Consider the following 15,224-nt stretch of genomic DNA (forward strand, 5'->3'; position numbering starts at 1 on the left):
TTTGGGGGCACTTCTAGGTCCTTGAGGAAAGTGAGTTACCCACTTGTCTCTTTAACTTTATTAAAGGGCGGTCTGGAGAACTCTGGACTGGGCACTTTCTTCTGCCTATGAGCCCTGATAATTTTCCTGTCCCAGAGACATCCTTTCTCTCCCCATCTTCAGGGATCATTCCCCCATTACAGTTAGACAACACACATCAGTCCCAAACCTCTCTTCTTCCCGTGTTGATGTGCAAAGGCTGGCACCATCAGAGCTGTAGCCAGGATGTGTCCCCTCACTATTGCCTCCTGGCTGCGGGCTGGAGGCAGCCAGAAAGCCGGCCTAAAGCTGCCAGCCCAGCAGCAAAGCAGTGTCAGCCCCACATGAGCCACACTGAAACCACACAAAACTGAGCATATGCAGGATTTTAATAAACTTGTTAGTATGGCAATCAAGATATCTGGCAAACACCCAGAAATCAAGACTTTCCAGGCCAGACCCAGGCATCTAGTAAGGCTAGCACTAGAGTGGTAGAAACCACATATGCCTACAACACTCCGTCAAATGTGCAGCCTGGCCTTCTAGCTTAAATTGCCAGTAGAGGTGGATATGAGCTAAAATATTAGTTTTTTAGTGCTAACATTGACAAAAGCTTTGCACAGAGAGGCTAACACTGGGCTGTGGATTCCAGCAGACAAGAATGCACTGCAGGCTTGGGCACTGCCCAGCTCCTCTGCATGTACCTCTCCCGTACAGCAGGTATTTACGATGCAGGCTTTTCAGTCATGCCGTGTGAGCCAGGCAGAGCAAAAATAACGGAATTTCCACCGGACATCAGTAAAACCTGGCAAAAGTTGATGTCAGTAATTGAACTGTTTGCAAACTGAGGATGAAAGGGAGAAAGTCCTGATGGGATAAAATGTGATCAGAATACTAACTTGCTGCTAAGCAGCTAAAACACAGGCAATGACTCCTGGGAAGTGAGAGAGAAGATGGAAATACAGCAATTAAGACCTTTATTTTACAGTTAACAGGCAAGTACATGCAATACCATGTGCCTTTGCACAATCAAGTTCTAACAAGTTAAGAGATGTCCTTCAAAAAAAGCACTGCCATGCATTACTCATTAGGATGCATGATAAGAACGTGTTGGTTGTTCCTGTTTTTGAATACAGGCCGATAGAACTGGATCTGTGTAATGGGATGTGGCATGAGAGCAAAGAGCACTCAGTTGAAGGAATTTTTTTTATAGTGGCATCTAAAAAGCAGTCTCTTGCAAGCACAGCATTGCTTTTCATTGTTTGGGGTTTTAAATTTAATCACTTGTACAGCTGCAGATGTTCATGAAAGAGTGAATCATAGAAGTTACACAAATGTTTAGTTTTTCCTGCTTATTCACTTCACACTTGTCAGAACAGCGGAGAGCTGAGTATTTTCCTGCAATGCATTCCAGCAGTTATATTGCTGTCACAGTGCCCATCCTTTCAAAGGAACAATTTGGCCCTTCCCACTGTCTCTGTCACTTTTCTTGTTTTAGGATCCCAAGGACAAGCAGAACTTACAGGTTGCCAGCTCTGTCTTCTTTCGACACCATGGGAAGACATAATTGAAGGAATCTCAGTTAATTTCACCTCATGAAACTTTCTGGATTTGCTAATCTCTTTCTATGACACAGAGAATGGAGAAACTTTAGGACCGTAAATTAAGTACTGGATGAGTTAAAAACTCCTCAGTGTCAAAAGCAAACAAACAAAATGTAGCTATAAATGAGACTATAAATGAAAGCAAGAAAAACAACAAAACTGTATAACAGCTGTTGATGTGGTTAGGAAAAACTATTATTCTATGAGAAACAATTAAATCAAACAATTAAGCAGGAGGTTGGCATAAGGCAGCTAGGTAAAGCCTAGGAGTATGGGAAAGCAAACAGGTTAAGCAGGTTTTGCTGCTGTCTCAATATCCCTGAGGTACCTATGGATAATACTAGGCTTGCTTTGCTTGAGTTTCATTGGAGTTACATCAGAGATGCCAAAAACTGGTGTTGGACTTAAGGGAATCGTACCCCCTTCAGCCCCCAACTTCTGTCGTTGACAATTACAAAGACAAGGAAACCTTTAATAAATGTTTTCTTGCTCAGATTACATAAATGAACAATTGCAAAAGAGAATTCAGTGGGAAGGTTGATCTGAGGTTCCCCTCCCGCATCTGGGAGACAATCCTGGCAACTAGCTATTGTCTATTCACTTACTCATTTGGTTCAAGTTTTCATAACTGCTACAATGATTGTTACTTCCTATTTTTCAGAGGGCAAGGTAACCATACATAGGTCAAAACTATTCCACCAGAGTGTAATTTGGGTTAGCTAACTTAGTTTAATATGTATGCATTTGTGAAACAAAAGCAACAATTCTTGAGCTCATTTTAAAAAAGGCTAATGAAGAAATTTTAAATAAATATGGAGAGCTATCTAACAACAGGAATAAAAGAAAAAGGAGTTTCAAAGTAATATCTGCATACTGAAGCTGTATAGAGATGAAAAATATTCACTATGTACAGAGGAAAATATGCCTTCTGATTAACTCTACAAAGTGTTAGATAACCTAAGCATCCACTTTCATTCCTCATTATATGAAAACATTTTTGTAATTTATTTTATATTTACAGACCCTCCTTGACTCCATCATGATGTAGGATAAAGCATGCAACATTTTTATGGGATCTTCTATTCCATTCCCGGTTGATATTTTCCTAACTATTTTAAATAGTTCTGTTATAATTTTATGGGCTTCATTCAGTGTTTAATTCATATAAACTAGAGAGTCACTTTACATTTACTTCTCATAGCCATTTAAAAGGCCAGAGCTGAAAGGCAAAATAGGGAAAATAGGCAAAATACGGAATGGGGTAAAAACTATACAAGTTCTAACTACTGTCTGTCTCCTGTAATTTGCCTAGAGCTTTCTTGTTGTAAAATTAGTTGTTTATGCCATTTTATTAAGGTTCTGTTCATGAACAGAAGTGCATCAGGTGAAATTGTTGATCTCAATGTCTTTGCAAAACCATGAAGACAATCCCTGCTACAGGGGTAGACGACTGATTCAATGGTTTTGCTTCATACAGCCATTAATGGTGGACATGCAGGTTCTGTAAAGCCTTAGCAAGGCAGGACTCGGGACAGAGTCCCCAGGTAAGCTCCCTGCGTGAACTGGCAGGCATTTCAGCTCTTTCCTTTATGTAACTCTCACTTTCCTGATGATTGGTTGCCTGCTTTTATGTTAACCAGCTGGTTTTCACCTTATGAAAACTGGGTGAAAACAGCCAGGTGATCACCCAATCTGAATGTAACCAGCATCCAAGAGACAGCTGGAGAAAGAAAAGGTAACTAACTGCAATGTCCCTTTCTTCAAAATAGCTTCCCTACTCTCCATTGTTTCTCCAGGTTAAAATTGTTCACGTAAGGTGGTGTTACCCTTTAAATCACATTTTAAAATAAAGATCTTATGAAACAGAATAAGGAGAATGATGTAATTCTAGGTTGAAATGGAAATGGCACATCAGAGTCCATATACATAACCTTTTGTTATAATCCCCTGATTGTCTGCTTTTCATCTCCAGGCTGCTCCAGACTGTATTGCTGGGTATATAGGGCCCCCTCCACAGAAACCTCATGCTCCACCCATAACCCATTTTGCCTTTAAACATGTATGCACTTTGCACTCAACAACCCCCCTTTACATAAAAGTTGTACTAACAAACCAAATAAAACCTCTTTCTGAGATGTATCTTTTGAGACTCTCCTTGCACCGTAGTAGGATGGGGAAAAGTTCTTCTGCTTCAGGGATACAAAGACACATTAGCAATTCAGCTATGAATTCCTCCATAATTTTGGTGTTCTAGTTGTGCTGTACACAAATTTCTCCATGTTTACAGCTTAAGTAATACTTGCTACAGGACAGTGTTCCAAAGATAATAAAGTAATGCTTATAAAACACCAAAATTCCTGAGATTACTCGTAGCAAACACTTGAGATATGACAAGTTTTTTGTAACACTGTAACTGGTTGTACAATGTATTTAAGAATGAATTATATTTTCCTGTAAAAGTAATATGAATTTTAAGTTCATTTTTTCTGTGATTTGAATCCCTAGGATGAAATTTTGTAGATTTTTCAAGTTTTAAATGTCCTCTGAAAAAAAACCCAACTAACCAAACAAAAGAAGAACCACTTCAGCAAAATATTTAAAATATTTCTTTGATCTTTTGAGAATGAACAGCCTAATTTTAATTTACACTCCTCACATATTATACTTCACCTTGTAGCTCAAGGTAAGTTTCTGTTACCATTAGTACAAGGTTGCTTATACTTAAAAAAAAATATCATGAAAATGTAGAATTGCATGGACCCTAAACACATTATATGATATAAATCTTTGTTCTGAGAATAGGACTATATTTTCCTAGAATATTCCTGACACGTTCTTGTCTAATCTTTTCTCAAAACTTTCCATTTCAGTTCACTTACTTTTCAAAACTGTCAGAAATTATCATCCCACATTTGGAAATCTTATTTAAATAATTTAATTGGATCATTTAAAAGAATGGCCTAAGGGTTTGGAGGTACGTGTGGGGAAAAAACAAGCAAATAAAATATATTAGAAAGTTGATAAGAAATGGTTAATATTTTAGATCTTAAAGTCATACAATTTAAAAACTGGCTTATCAGAAATCCTAGAAACCGTAACATATCATAACAAAATCCTGTTACATAAACCTTTAACACACACACACACACACACAGAAGAAGAAATATCATTTACATATTATTCTGAACATGTTATAGAATTTAAGAAACTGTTGGAAGCTTAATTCATGTTTTAAGTAATCTCTTAATTGTAGTGAAATAATTATTAGATAGGAGGTTTGATAAAACAATTATCTTTTCCAATTAAGTTCTTTATTTTAGAAAAAGTTCTTTATTTTGAGGTCAAAATTGGAGGACAGATATGAAATTTAAGTAGGTAATGCTGTTTCCTTCTTGTATTAACCTTCCATTCCGTTCCATTCCATTTTTCCAGAAATAATATTACGGTAGACCCCCCGAAGAGCTGAAATACTGTATGATTTTTCTGAAAATATAGATTAAGTTGTATCATTTGCTAAAGGTTTGTGGAGAAATGCTAAGCAAGAGATAATTCACACCCCTCATAAATGATATAGTTTACTCTCAACAACTGTTAATCTGAGATGAAGCTTGCCGGTAGGGGTGGAATGTGCAAGCTGTAATGTCTCTCCCAGCATCAAGTATGTAGGAGGTGTTTAAGAAAGAGCCAGCTCTAGCAATGTTGGCAGAGGGTGCCTTGTTCTGTCTACTTTTCCTTAATGATACTCTTCAAATTACTTGGAAGCTCATCCCACACATGGTTAACCAGCACGTTCAGGACAATTAGATGAAAAGTAGGCTGTATTAGTGCCTTACCCAAAACTATATTTCCACATTATAACTTCCCTCCAGAGCAGGACCTTGACCTTCAAGACATATCTACACTGTCCTCATCATACTGTAAACTTATGCCATACATATTAATGTGTGAAAGGCACGTTGCTCGCCTACTAGTCTCTCATGCCACTCAAGGTGTGTCTTGCTAGTTCTAGCTTGCAGAAGCAGAGAGTTTTCATTGATATGCTACAGGGTGTTCAACCAGTTCTCACTATATCTGCAAATAAACAAGCACAAGTACAGCCATAGATGCATATTTTATCCAAGTGGAAGCCGTCATATAAGACTGCTAATCCTCAGAAGTGACAGTCACAACTTTGTATGCCTTGTTTTTAGAAGGATATCCATGTATCAATTTGTATATAGTATAGGAACATTAGCTTTCATTTCACACTCGAAATGTGGCATAGCATCCTTCCAAACCTTTACATCAATGGAAAATATGGACACTGAGATTTAGTAACTACTCAGTGGAAACTCTAACTCATTAATGCCTCAGGAAGTTATGATTAACCCTCTATTCTCTTTCATATTCTGGCCATCACAGTAGCATTGTAGAGAAGTACATAAATGCACTAGTGACAATATGAGCCCAAATCTGAGATGAACCATGGTCCTAAATTCTCTTTCTATGTCAGTCAACAAAGTTGGATTAATTTCCAAAAAGGCTCACAATGCTCGTGCTCTCTAGGAATGCTGAGAGGAACAATGTTGTTTGCTGTGGGTTCCTAGAATTCCACTATGATACAGAGTTGAAGACTAGAGGGTATCACTACCATGAGATAAGCTTTCCTGTGTAATATATGCCATTGGACTTCTGCTCAAGGTCCTCCAACACCTATAAACAAAAATACAGCTTCAGAATCTATATCCAAAATTATGTAGATATATTCCTTTCTCTAAAACTCCTCCAATTCCTATCTACTCTTCACTGAGAAATTCTCCATTCCCTTGATAGGTCCTCAGATTCTTTCCTATTTTGCTTCACTACTTTTTCATGAGAGTTCTGACTAGACAACACCTTGACACCCATTTAATCCAGTATTGGTTTCCCTATTTTTCCAATGGTATCATAATTATAGCTTTCCCATTTTGCACAGAGGCATGCATTTAGGTCTTTGGATGTTCTGTGAAAATAAACTGCCCCATTAAGCAATGAGTTTTAAGTGTACCCAGTCATTGCTCAGTTATTAGGGGTAATGGAGGATTGGGAAAAACTAGATAAAACAAAAATACAGGTAATAACAAGCACATGAATTACCCTGTGAAAGTACATTTAGTACATTCTCTTCTCAAAGCTTTAAAAGTCCTGTTTATCCAGTTTTTGCTCAAGAGGGGGGTACTTTTACATAGCAACAGGCAGAGTTCGACCTGTCAGTATCAAGCCCTCTTTATTATGCATATTATGGACAGTTCTGTATGTGATATGTGCATGAGAGAAGAAAGAATGGGGGAAGGTATGGTTAATATATAATTTAGATTATCCACTTGGAAGAATCAAGTTACCTGAAACTTCTGGTCCCTGTATCTCTTCCTTTAGTACTGGTCCTGCTTTTGATAGAACAGGCATGCACGTATGCTCAATTTGAAACTAATACACACCACTTGGTTTCATGGCAACTATTTTCTTCTTTGCTTGCAACTACCTTTCCCATGAGGAATTCCTGGGAGCCAACAGCACTGTCATCCTCTTTGGCCACGAGGCACATGCTCCCAGGGTGCTTCAGATATCTCCCCACCTGATGCACATCGTTGTAGTGATCACATTTGGATGATGTTTTTGATAGAACATGGTGCACTAGCTCTTCATATGGAACTCAGATTTTGAATTATTCATTACTTTCAACTTGCCTCCAACTGCAGTAGTTTTGGCTCTCAGTGTTGGTATTGTGTCAAAGAGCAGGCTTCAGTCAAGACTGGGTGATTTTCTTTCTCAGCACATTCTAACTCCTTGCCTAAGTGTTAACTCTGCGTTTCCTCAACATATCTATGAGCTTTGACCTGTATCCCAGTCATGATTTGGCCTGTTATCACAGACTCCATTAACCTCAAAAACTTGTAAGACTGGATCTGCTGCCTTAGAGTAGAAATAAGCTGCTTTATGAGTGGGGTTTTTTTGGGTCTCATCTTTTTCAGAAAAATCTCTGTATTTTACACAGAATTTTGTAATCCCTGAACATTTCTGATTTCCAGTTTCATCGTTAACTCAGGTATAGGTGACTGACTATGCCTTATTAAGAGCAAGGCCATCTGTTGCCGGAAATAAGAACATCTGACTAGCTAACACTCATCCTTTGCAGTTATGACATGGATTGTTATTTAAGAGTTCACCGGTCCTATATGTTTCCAGAGGGTGTAAATGATGCTTTTAACTGATCCAGTAAAGGTGATTTTTAGCTGCCTTTAATTACATTAATGTGCTTTGCCTAGTCAACCTCCAGAGCCAAAAGCATTAGCTAGATCTGAACCAGCTCAGGTACTGGTGTGCGATTGCCCATACTGCTCAATTGCTAGTGTATCCCCTGTGGCATGCACAAGCTGGCTAGTCTTGAGGCGGAGTGCTTAGCTGTAAGGACAGGAGCTGTGATGTACCATTTGCTCACAGGACCAAAGAACAGCTTCTTGCATATTATAATTAGCAGCACATACATAGCCAAAGAGTCTGACGGTGATATGCTTCCTTCAGCCGTTAAGTTTAACAGATCACTAACACATGCCCCTGCAGAAGACAGCTAGTTCCAACCAATGTGGTCTGTAGCATTTCAGTTCCTAACATTCACAGTCTATTCCCTTAAAATTAAAAGCGCTTAGTTTATTTTTTGTCCAAAAAATGGTGCCAGTGCTAGGGGAGGAGAGGGAGAGAGGAGCTGATTAAGAGGTTGAGAACCAACACAGGGGCTACCAGGGAAGCCCCTGTGGTGAGGACTGAGACCTGTCTCTGATCTCCTTGCAGTTTGCACTTGCAGCTGAGGGAATTCAGGCTCCTTTCACCCCCACACTCACCCTGCTCCCAAGTGACATGTTATCTTTATTACTTAAAAAAAATCATGTCACACACTAATTATCACAGTTCAATAGTGAAATGATACTAAAAGACTACATCTGATAATGGTATATTGAATAAAAGATACTAGCCATGAGTCTGATTATACAGAGACAGTGAACAAATTTTATTCATACTCAGGTTGCTGAGTGTGAACTAATATTCACTAATCTTTAGCCAAGAAATTATTCTTGAAATACCCTGCAGAAACATAGTGAAGAGTTTTCCCTTAAAATTACAATTTAAACATACAAAATATCTAATTGAAACATATCCTGTCAGCTCCAAATTATTTTAGTCTGTTCATCAAAAAGTCACAGAATGAAGTTAAACTTTTTATGTAAATCCAAGTAAACTACACCAACACTACTGTTCAGTTGTTTGACAGGCCATGCTTTCAATAGCATTGAAATATTGAATATTGAATACTACTCTTTAGTATTAGGTGATTGGTATTAATTATATTATCATATTATTACCCTCTATTTTTCTATTTATAAAGCTTCAGATCAGCTTTTATGTCATTTTTCTCACAATTAATAACTAATTTTCAGGCCTGTAACTCCCTGGTGTCATAATTCAGTCTTTCAAATACTGCAGAGCATTATTTTTTCTTTGATTTCTATGCTTCTTTGATCAATATCTAAAGATTTAATTTGGTATTAAAAAGCAGTCAATAAACTCCTTGATCCCGCACTACATTGTCTCCTACTGAAGATTATGACACAAAGTAAAAGCTTCATCATCTAAATAACTACTTAATAAACATTTATTTTCACTTGTATGATTATAAAAACCTTGTCATGCAAACCCAATGCAATAACTATGATAAAAATATACAATTTTTGCTATGAAGCCAGCAGTGAGCAATGCCAGTGGAGGTTTGCTAATGAGAACTCCTTGGTTTATTTTTCTTTTCCTCTTAACAGTGTGTAAGAGGGTAGTTGCAAACCAGACTTCATTTGCACAGAGGATTGTTTTTCAGCAAAAGATATGTGAGCAAGAGGTGAACAATCATCCAGTTTTCTGTTTTAGGTGGGGCTTCATGCCACAAATTCTAATTAAAATAAATGCTGCAGAAATATGGGTTGTGCTGTGTATTTTGAAAGTGTGTACACAGCAGGAGCCTGAACATGAACTGCTCAAACATCAGGAAACCACCTAGCATGAGTACAATGGCAAACGAAGTTTGAGATTTGATTTTGTTATTTTCATCCCTTGTTTCCAGTATTTCCATGAGGGAAGAACTATGTGAAGTCGCTTCAGAGAACTGTGCCCTGAAAGTTATGGTGAATTCAAGCTGCTTGGTATTTTTGTGTCATTTCTGCAGCTAGGCTACTGGTCTCAAGAACAGTAGATACTAGATTCACCTGAAGCTGGGAATATCTTATAACTCAGTTTATATGATATATTATATAAAATATATATAATATATTATATATCTATAGTTAGTAATAACATATTACTTGGTTTCATAATAGGAAAAACATAGTACTTTACTTGTCTGACAGAACCAGAGGATTTAGTTCTCTCTCACAGAGCAAAGTCCCAGGCCATTGAAGGGAGTAGGAGTTATGTTGCCAACTTCATCAAAACTAGAAATGTATCTTAAGCTGCAAGAACACCATCAGATTGAGACCACAGTTCAAGCCTTTATGCCTAGCTACTTTTTTTCGGAGGCCAAGATAATTAAATTAATTTTAGAAAGATTTTTAAAAATTCATTCTTTCAACGGAAAAGGGACTGTTTAAATTGAATATGCAATATTTTCTATTTATATTCACTCTGGTTTTGTTGCTTAACACCTCATTGGTTTCCATTAATCCTAACATACCTTGCAGAGCTCCAAACATGCTTTTCTGCTGCTATTGCAAAAACTCAGCTGGAAAATCCATACAGTGATTTCAGATCATTTGGCATTTGGGGTTTGCTTTCAGGTGCTCAGTGACCTGAATTTTGCAAAGGACTCAGGACTGTTAGGTAGGACACTGTAGCATCTGAAGGAGGACTCATTGGCCAGGTGGCTTTCAAGTATTTTCAGAACTGTGTTACAGAATAGGTTGTGTAATTGCACTTTGCACAGCAGCCTGGTGTTAAAAAGTCAGATTTTCATTGATCAATAGAGAAGTAAACCAGAAAATAACTCAAGTGATAACTAACAGCATTATATGCAAAAGACAGCAAGATGTCTAAATACAATTAGCTGAACATGGTCATATACATGAACGGACTGGTATGATCCACCTGTCTTTTACATGTTAAGCTAATAAAGCTGCACAAATAGATTATATTAATTTGACTACCAGCATTCCGTGTCATTATTAGAGTTGAAAGTTGAGAAGTTTTCTGTCTGGAAAGATGTACCAAATAGAACATAATTCATACAAACAGCCTAAATTTTTAGGTAGGAAGTTTCAAGAGAGTGGTTATTTTCCATTTCCATAGAAACTGTTGCCTCATTTAACAAGTACCTTTCTCCACTCCTGGGGCTCCTTCAGGAATGCACAGTTAATTAGAGAGGGCTCCGCAGGGACATTTACCACAGTTTGTGATTTTTCCCTGTTCGTTTTGCACCTCACAAGGCAGAATTCCATAGGTAATTTTTAAAAATCAAGGGGTTCCAAGTCTTTTATGAAAAAAAAATTGTCTGCTTTATAAAATGCCAAAGAGAAGGAAATAGAGATGAAAGAAAAAAATAGCTACAAGCCACTGATGCATGCTATTATTCTATTGACAACTGCACCACATAGGAAATTCAATAAGAATTAATTTAAACTGACCTTGAGGTTCATTACTGGTTCAACACAAAAAAATATAACACTAAGGTTTTCACCCATAAGAGTGTTTCTTTGTGTTTATTTCTCAATGCCATACTTTTGTCTCCTGTTTTAGTCACTTTACATTTTTATGAGGCTTTTTCTGAATGGAGTACAAAATAGTAAACCTATACCAGGATTTATAAGACAAAACAAAAACTTAAATACCATATAAAAATTGTTGGTAAATCATATGAAGGATGGTTAAAGTGTTGCATATATATCCTACAAGTCACTTCCTAGTTTGAAAATGCCTAAATCTACAGTTGTTATTAATTTGTTTTGAGAAGATAACAGGACTGGAGGAAGGAGGGGCACTGGAAGGAGCATATTTATATGTGGGTGGGCAAAGAGAGGGCTGAGAGAGGTAGAGGACATTTTGAGAAGCTTTGGGTGAGGAAGGGGAGAATGTCGAGGCAGATGGCTCTTTTAAAAGCAGGATGGCAGAGACCTGCATTGGATGCTAAGCAAAAGGCAGGAGTCAGAAGGGTCCACGCATCTCCAAAGGGTAGGAGAGAGGGGTCCTGATAGTTTCAGAAAGATATTTCTGTAGCAGATTATGGATGCATTTGAGGGAGAGACAAAGCCAAGGTATGGTTTTTCGTTCCTCCTTTACTTATCAACTTCCTCCTTTTGTGCTCTTCCAGGGTGTAAGGTCAGTGGTCCCCCTTCTTCTCCTAGCAGTCCTTTCCCACCAGGAGCAAGCTCAAAGCATCTTCTTGGGCCTTTGGGACCTCTTGGCAAGGGCAGAGCTCTTTCCTTTGGGAGGAAAGCAGCAGGATGTTTCTGCTGCTGCGAGTGTATCAGGGTGAGTGGTACAGTAGGACCAGAGGAGCTGGGCTGGACCAGCAGCTGTGCAGGCAGATGGCAGGGCATCTTCTCAGGCAGGGCTGCAGCAGATGCCCTTCCCTGTGCCCTGAGCCACCGCTGCCCTCACCTCTCCTCAAGCACATGCCAAGCCTGTTCTCCAGCCAATCGCTGGAACGCAAATGTCCTGCCTGTAAACTGACTCTCAGCTTCCAAATTCTTTCTGTAGTGCTAGCTCTTCCCCATGGATCCTGGGTCCATGTAGGGAGAAATGGCATAGCTTCAGCAGCAAGCTCTGTTCTCTGCAACTGGCTGGTCTCCCCACAGCAGCAGCTGTAACTGGAAAGTGGAAAACGTGGGCTTGGATACTTTTGGGCCAAGGAAAGAAATCTTTTCACTTCAGGATGATGGTTTTAAATTCTAGGCCACTTATATATTACTAGGGAAGAGAGTAACTTTCCTGATATATTTTGGGAAAAAATCCAAATCAACCAATTTTTAATTTTGATAAAAGAGAAGATATTTTCAGCACTATAAAACTAGAGTGCAGAAGGCACCTTTTATCAGCAGGTGACTGGTCAATAAATGTCCCAGATAGACTGTCCTTGAAATTTCCTGTCTTGGCTAACTCCAGTTTTCTCTGCATGCTGTCTTCTGAACTCTGCTCCTGCAACAGGCTGGTGGCAGACAAGGGTGGCTTTTGATCTTGCTATAGCAACTAGATAAATAAGTCCCTTGGGGGAACTTCGGTTGAGGCAAAGTAGAAATTAGTATAATTTAATCTTTCCATTAGGACATATCTTAAAAGTTTTTAGAAAAGTGATTCCTTCATTTTATCTACATAGTTTCATTATCTATGAAAATTAAATTTTATTAAAGGAAATACAGTGTGTTGGTCTCAGTATCACTGAGGTACTGAGAAACCAACTGCATGCTGTGAACCTCATCCAGTGGGGGTTGTTACCAATATAGACAACATTAGCCAAAAAGAGATAGAGCAATAGGGGCCCAGCTTAGCAAAAAAAAAACCCCACATGAATCCCAAGTTACTCCAATTTCACAGTCTCAAATGCTTCCAAGCAGGCTAAGGCCAATCTCCAGCAGACAGCTATTGTTGAGGAACATTAAATGGGAACACTCTATTTGAAGAGGTAGTCTAGCAGAAGGGGCTCCACTTAACTGTGACTGATAGAGCTGCTGTGGCTCACAGCTCCCCATTTGCTTTGTGTTCCTCTTCCTTCTTAAAAAGCATGGGCAGGACAACAGTGCTTTGCTCATTATCCCTTTTTGCAGCAGGACCTGTTTGTACTGGGAAAGGTAAAGTGACTCTATTAATTCATGACTCAAACAAGTGGTTACTTTGAGTTTTGAAATGACTGGCATTAGAAAGGCCTTTGCATCTCTCAAGGGGCTCTGTTATGTAAGCAAAGAAGGCCTAAGGTAGACCCTTCAAAAGCTCTCCGCATGCCTGGCTCAGAGTATGAGTTGATGACTTACCACTTGGAGTAAGTAAATCTTCTTCCTTATTATGTTATGGACACAAATTATGCTACTGACAACTTTGGTATGACTTAGACCATATCCTTTCAGTTTCTCCAAAACAAACACCCTGTCTTTCTAGCCATACAGGATGTAAGTCTTGGAATTTAGAAGCAAAGTTTTAATATAGTCAGATCAGGTTTTATTAAGCATCAGCATGTTTGGTTTACCGGCAATATCTGCCTTTACAATTTAGTTATTTTAAGCCTGGTCTCATCTGAGCCAATACAGTATGTAAATCAAACTATACTGGCATGCTGTACCTGCCGGAGATTGTGAGTACAACATTCTGCTCGTGGGAGTGCTGAAAGTTAAGGAACTGAACTGCAATCATTTAAATTATTCACAAATTCATAATTATCAATTGTGCCCCATACCATAGACAACTCAACAGTTTATTAAAATGAATAAAATGTGCAGGTAGGTTTAAGAATAATTGTTACTAAAATATATGCTACTAAATATAAATCAAAGGGTAATTTCTCACCATTGGATATTGTATGGTTCTTTGTAACCATGGGAGAGGAAAAGAAAACCACCCAAAAGACTTGCTTGAATCATTTCTTTCTTCTACATCCTTTGTGAAATCTTTTCAGCTCTTGGCAGGAAGTCTGGCATTTGCATACAAATAAAAAAAAATAGTTAAAATTTTATACATTAAAATAAGAAAGCAAGAGATGTCAGTTATTAAAAAAAATAAGGAAATTTAACACATACTAGGTTTTGGTCTATAATATGGGATGGACAGACAATACAATAAAATATATGCAGTTCAGTTTCAAAATCATTTGAATGGTCTACTTGAGGATTCTAAAAGATAGCAAAGTAGTCAAATAATTAAACTATCTCAAGCAATGCTCAAATGCTATTTCCCAGAATTGTGAAACCTAGGGAGTGAAATCTGAATTTTGTTTTTAACTAAGTAGAGTCCTTCAGGACATGCTGTGACTGTTTCTCAATGTATTACAATAAATGCAACCTCATCCTGAAGCACCAAAAAACATCATTCTCAGCTTTCACTGGGACAAACATCTGAGCAAGTGATGACTAAAGGTCCCAGCAGAACTGAAAAAAAAGAAAACAAAGTGTAAAATTGTTTCATAACTCCCACATACAAAAATGCAGAATCAAAATAATCAGAAAGTGATTGTACTCTAGAGGTCAAGTGGAGGAAGGTCAAATCATTAATAAATATCAAAAACAGGTAAGCTGATTTTTAGGACTGTTAGGAACTGAGAACAATATAGACATTTCATTCTTTTCTGCCAGTTTGTGATGGGTCACACGCATCTTAAAGATTCAGTACAATCCTGACCATCTATATCAACAAAATAAATCAAAAGGGTAACAATGATGTCTGAAGAGTCCCTAAAAAAACCCCAACAACTCCTTGGCTAAAGGTAGCAAGAAGATTATGACAGAGATCTGGAAAAATCACAAACAGCAGCGATTTGGAGGAAGTGAGTAGGGATGGATAGTTCAGTATTTGTCACAATACCTTGGGGACAGGTAATGAGATGATAAGCTAGCAGATTTATATCTA

General features: G+C 38.1%; 1 long non-coding RNA gene across 4 annotated transcripts in view; it reads right to left on the minus strand.

Moving 5' to 3' along the window:
* Window positions 1-207: 207 nt before the first annotated feature.
* Window positions 208-15,224, minus strand: part of LOC135312659 (uncharacterized) — an 87,484-nt gene continuing 72,467 nt past the window's right edge. For 2 of the 4 annotated variants that reach the window (XR_010372321.1, XR_010372319.1), the window contains 2 exons: window positions 14,169-14,292; window positions 208-13,450 (listed from right to left, as the gene is read on the minus strand). This is a non-coding gene — a long non-coding RNA (uncharacterized LOC135312659). The remainder of the gene's footprint in view (window positions 13,451-14,168; window positions 14,293-15,224) is intronic. The other 2 variants (XR_010372322.1, XR_010372320.1) reach the window with 2 other exon arrangements.

This window comes from Phalacrocorax carbo, chromosome 3 (genome assembly GCF_963921805.1).
Source record: "Phalacrocorax carbo chromosome 3, bPhaCar2.1, whole genome shotgun sequence".
Taxonomy (NCBI): Eukaryota; Metazoa; Chordata; class Aves; order Suliformes; family Phalacrocoracidae; genus Phalacrocorax; species Phalacrocorax carbo.